At 39.2% G+C, this 6016-nt stretch overlaps 1 long non-coding RNA gene across 2 annotated transcripts; it reads right to left on the reverse strand.

The window, feature by feature from the left end:
* Positions 1-1313: 1313 nt before the first annotated feature.
* On the reverse strand, positions 1314-5154 carry LOC136499065 (uncharacterized). 2 transcript variants are annotated; one of them, XR_010769884.1, is made up of 4 exons: positions 4913-5154; positions 3641-4088; positions 2540-2618; positions 1314-1471 (listed from the first exon to the last, which is right to left on the reverse strand). It is a non-coding gene; the product is annotated as an uncharacterized lncRNA (long non-coding RNA). The 2 variants fall into 2 exon arrangements; XR_010769885.1 differs by lacking the exon at positions 2540-2618.
* Positions 5155-6016: the final 862 nt, after the last annotated feature.

Raw genomic sequence — 6016 nt, forward strand, 5'->3', positions numbered from 1 at the left:
TGAGTAATGAATAGCATAAATAGATAATTCTTAGTGTTCATCTATTCCGTAAATGTTCCAAGGCCGCTCGTGACCGTGAGCATGTCTGATATACCAGTTTTACATTTTGCAGAGGTTGTACACTTTCATTGTGAGTCATGAGTCATTATGATCAGGAAATTGACTTGGAGGTAATGAGCCTCGGCTTCATGCCTGGCTATGAAGCCTCCGAGCTGGATGAGATTGAGAAGGTGGTGACTCCTATTGCAGCGGAACCTGGCGGACAGGATGAAAGACATAGTTCTCCCTCCGAGGAGGTAGTTAGTTGAATGAGTCTGATAAACATTTATCTATAATATGTGGACAAGTGTTCAGCACTTTTGTGTCCGAAAAAAGATTCGTAATTTCATTTCGTAATCTTGTTTCGTTTATCTGAACTTCACTACAAACTTCTAACCCTTACGCAATGACGAGAAAATGTTGCAATAGGCCCAATTTTGTTGCAAAAGGTAGTTCATACCACTGAAATCGCGTTCGTTGGCAATGGTTGCAAAAAGTCATGTTGCAATAAGAACTTGCAACCATTGCTAGTTTGGCATTGCAAGAGTTAGATTTTCTTGCAACGTTGCCAAGCATTGCAATAGGACGTTATCGCAACATTCATTGGCATGGCAATACGAGCACTTGCCACGTTTGTCTTCGTAGCGAGAGGTGGTAAATACAACGAGCGATAGTGTGGCAATAGATTTTTGTTGCCACGCTATAATTTTGTTGCTTAAGGTGTTGTTGCCACGACCGTTGTGCCGTGGCAAGTAAATCATTTGCCACGCAAATGTAATCGTTGCGAGAGAGTATACATTATTGCCACGCTTGTCTTGGCGTGGCAATAGTATCATTTGCCACGCAAATTTATCCATTGCGAGATACCGTTCATTATTGCCACGGCCGCGTTGCCATTGCAACAGTATCATTTGCCATGCAATTTTATTCGTTGCAATATACCGTTCATTATTGCCATGACCTCAGTGCCGTTGCAACAGTAGAATTTGCCACGCAATTTTATTCGTTGCGGAAGATTAATTGTTATTGCAACAATAGTCATGTCGTGGCAATAGTATTATTTGCAACGTAAATAAGTCTGTTGCCATACAGCATATTGCCACGCATCACGGCTCATAGGTATAGCTTTTATTGCAACGCTAGTAACATTTAATTTTGGTTTAATAAATCATCATTGCAAATCAATGAATCATATCAAAAGCAATTGCACCCACATATATTAATTATAATTAATCATTCAATATGTTGCCAAACCCATGAAATAGTAGCTAAAATCATAGACGAGTGTACAATTAACTCATTATTTGACAACTTTTTACAAACTTCCTAACATCTATGCAACACTTGAGAAATTCCTAGCAGCCCAACATGTCATCTCCTCGGCTATGTCCTCGCTTGATTATGAGCCTCCCACTGAAACCTTGTCCACCTACTGCCAAAAGAATATGATTGAGAAATTAGAACAATATTAAGTTTACTAAATTTTGCACAAATGTAAAGAGATGAAAATATAAAATGGTTGTAATTTCTAATTTCATATACAAAAGCCATCAACCAAGCTTTTGCATAGTTGAAGTTCTACTGCAATCCTGCCTGAAGGCGTTGCATATGTTACAGTAGCAGCTGCCTTCTCTGAATTTTTAAGGCAGCAACAGTTTAGTTGATTAGAAAAATCATAACTTGAGTTGTAGACAACGAAAAATTATATTCTTTAACAATACGGAAAGCCCATGAAATTCTCTACATCTTTGTAGTTATTTGTTAAATAAGATTCTGCAGTTATCATGGTCAAAAAACACAAACACCCACTGTTGTCCAGACCAAGGTCAAAACCTGACCGGCTACTTTCAAAATTCATAACTGCAAATAGAGAGACAGGGGAGAGCTGGAGGTCGGCGATGTGTAGCAATTGGTGCAGGTGCGAGTGTGACAGCTACAAGCTTAATGTCATGGTTACCAGAAGCTACTTGGCATAGAGAAATTCAGCCTTAGCAATAGGCATTAGCCACTAATAATCATGGTTACCTATCCAAGCATTGTCATACACCCCATTTCCCCTACCATCATGCTACTGAATTGAATAATAAAAAGAGAACAGAGTAAAGGGACCACACTTAAGCTTGAAAACGCTGGCAAAAAACAGAAGTTAGGCACTAGGAATTAAGTCTCTGGTCTTGCGCATACCTAATCAAGGAGTGGTAAAGTGGCAAATGGTGAATGATTAGCATTTGAGCCCATCAACCTCAGCCAGTACATACTGGCTATAGGATCAGATGATATCTGAAAAATATTGAGCCCTTGTTGCCTTATTACAGGGAAGAGCAAGATGCATAGCAGATGCACCATCCTTCAATTTCTCATTATTGACAAGATGTTCTGTTTTCCAGTCAAGTTTCAGAAATCTCATAGAGGACTACAATTATTCAAAAATACAATGGAAATTCACATGAATACTAAAAAAACATTTTAAAAAATGGAAAGCCCTATGAATTGTTGTTACCTTATTCACCCAATCTGGAAAAGCAACACTGAACAGAAGTGTTTGTAGTTTGGTATTTTGGTAGAATATTCAACCTTTCCTATTTACATATTTAATAGTGTGATCACATAAGAAGCTACGTCAAACAGAAAAAAGCAACACTGTTAATATTACTCCATTTAAAAACCATGTTAAGTGTTTCATTTAAAAATTAGAAAGTGAGTAGTAAGAAAAGTTTGATATGATCATAAAATATACTTTATTGGCAATCATAATACAGGAACATTTTTTCTCTATTATTATGAGCTCTCTACTTGGCAGCACTTTGGACTCCTGCCATAGTCAATTCTTCTGGATGCCTTGCTTAGCCTGTTAACCGAAGATTCCAATCTAGGCAAGAGATAGCCAATGTTTTTTCTTATAGGAAATAACACTATTCTTATACAGGATTAATTGTTTTTATACAAGAGCAAATGCTATACCTAATGTCTGTTTGCATACTTCCTTCATCATAATGCAAAATTCAGGGGACACTCCCATCCAGTACTACATAAGCACATCACTCCTCTCCAAAATATGTTATTCAGCCATACGCAGCTCAAAATAGCTCGCCATGTGATTGTATTATATATTCTACAACAATATATATACAGACACAGTGCTTGGCCATGTGATTCACCCAAGCATAGAAAACGATCTCAGACTTTGTATTCCTGAATCGAAACAGACATGTTTACTTTCTGTAATTTTAGACAAGCAAAACAAATACCGAGCAAGTAATTGCCTTTTCTTAAACATCTTTTTTTTACTGGAGGCAGCAGTAGTAATATATAATAATAATGTTATAGTAGACCATCCAGAAGAGACAGAACCAGTAAGTCAGAAATTTGTTTTTATGAAGAAAATATTAAACCTGTGTTCTAACACATTGGATGATTGGATAGTTAGATCTTCAATGAATTTGACTTAACTGTAGATGCAGTAACATATATTTGCATTTACCAACATTCAAGAGCTTGACAGATTAATTTCAAGGCTGCGATAGACACATATCTTTATATTGAAAAACAAATAAGTATGAAATCACATAAACAAAAAACCTAGATTAAGTAATCATTGCACCTGGGGACATATGGAGAAGAGAACCCAAGATCATCTTCTACTTCGAGGGTGGCCTCAGTATATCGATGGCGATGGGTACCCAAGGCGGTGGAGTCTGTGCTGGCGCTGATGCCCTGCGAACGAAGCGCCGTCCTGCCTGAAGGCGTTGCCAATGGCGTCCTCAACGAAGGCGATGTCGGGGGCGTCCTGGACCGAGGTGGCGTAGGCGGCAGCGTCATGGCCCTCACACGGTCCTGGGAGACGGATCACGATCTAATTGGGGGAGGGGGAGGGATACGCGCGGTCTGGAGACGGGAGGTTATTAGACCGACGCGCGGTCAACTTGGAACATTACAACACTTCCTAACATCTCTACAGCATTTGCAGACTTTCCGACAGCACAACCAGTCATGATCTCAGCTGTGTTCTTGCTAGATTCCTTGCCTTCTAGTCAACATTTGTCGTCCACCTACTCACCAAAAGAATAAGATTGTGATATTAGTAAATTGGGTAATAAAGTCATTCATGCATAGAATGTACAAAATTTTAGATACAACATGGTTCTAGTTGAGTTGACAGTAAAGGTGGTTCACAACTTATATCAAGTCAAGAGATTAAAGGTAAACTTTAGGACTGTTAGAAATAATAAACAGTGCATCATGATCACCGCATTGCAATTCAGACAATTGTATAGAAAGTGCATACTAATTAATTTTCAGAAGACAAACGTTTGAAGCAATAACTCTTGATTTCCATGAAAACAAAGATACAACCAATTGAATGGCAATAGGCACAAATTAAGCAATTCACAAATAATCTTACTAATAAGAGATCTAGTTAAACATGTGAAATTAATTATCAAGCTTACTAGATCAAAAGAATGCAAGAGCTACTGCTAACACCAGCGAACAAGTTCAAAGAAATTGATCTTAAGCCTAGGTGACCACTATAAGCTAGTTGGAAGCAAAAACTAACGTTGGGGTAGAAATTCACAAATCACATCTACTCTTTGTGTGCGAGCTGGTGTTTCGAGATTGACGATGATAGTGTAGACATATATATATATATATTTCTATTTCTAGTGAGCATTTGCTGTTTTTGGACAAACGAGCTGTTGTTATTCAAGTATAGGATAGGCAACAATTTACATTAGCAAAGCTACTAAGCACAACACCTAACATGAAGATTGGAGAATCACGCACATTGGAAATTTCCAAGAAAGCAAATGCATCTCCGTCGAAAAACCTTAAATCCAGCCACGGAGGGAGTGGGAGGAAGAGAATGGATTAGTACCTTAGGGCTGGCACGGTCGGAGGTTGGAGAGGCGTCACTGCAGCCGGCGCCGGCGCAGCACAGGTTGCTGGCGGCCGCGACGGGACGGTGCGCGGCACACAGGTTCGCTCCCAATCTCTAGTCTTTTCACCTTCGTGGAGTGTAGGGGCACAGCTTCACACAGTGGAGGACCAACGAACGGGGGACGTCGGGCCACTCGGACGGAAGCGCGGCGCGGCGGCGCCGGAACCAGCTGCAGCGGGGAGCGGGCTGGCTGGCCGATTGGAAAATGAAAGAACCCTAACGCAGAGAATTGAGCCTCTCGTTTATATAGGTCCAGCGAATTTAGCCCAAGATTGGGCACGTTTTTGGTGGATCAAAAATTTTCCTCCCGCGCTTGGCCTTGTGTCCAGTGAACGGCCTGTTTAGTTTTCTTTTCTCCTTTTCTTTTTTGCCCAACCGTTTTTTATTATTATTATTTTTACAGCAATGCGGACATGAGAGGGAGCCCGCACATGTTGCAATTTTTTAGCGGAGTCCGCGGCCACACTCGTTCTGGATGGCGGGAAGTGGGAATTTTAGGTTCAGTTTTGTGCCCATACACGCGATTTGGCAGATCAATTTTTCCAAAAAAAATCATTTGAATTTTTTAAATAATTATACACGAAAACATGTTGTTATGCAAGTTTGAAAAGCTCTCTAACCAAACATAGATATTATTACGATCATTTTAATGTAATTCCACAAAATAATTCTAATAATATCTTAATATGGTTAGGAAATTCTAAGGCCTAGCATGGCAACATATTTTGGGTCCATAAGCTTTTTGTAAAAATTTTAATTTATTTTAACAAAGTGGTAGCCTAATTCACAAACGAACACATCTTTCACACAGTTACATATTACTCCTACTATGTGAAAGAGATATCCTTTTGTCGACAATGAGTAGTACCTCGTATTTCATACTATGTGAAACAAATTCAGTTTGTTTTAATAAAGTGGGAGTCAACATTGTTCACAAATAGACACATCTCGCACACATCTACATATATTACTTCTACTATGTAAGAGACATCCATTTGTAAAATAATGTGCAGTATCTCTTTGTTAAGATCATTTGAATTT

The sequence above is a fragment of the Miscanthus floridulus genome, chromosome 13 (genome assembly GCF_019320115.1).
Source record: "Miscanthus floridulus cultivar M001 chromosome 13, ASM1932011v1, whole genome shotgun sequence".
Classification (NCBI taxonomy): Eukaryota; Viridiplantae; Streptophyta; class Magnoliopsida; order Poales; family Poaceae; genus Miscanthus; species Miscanthus floridulus.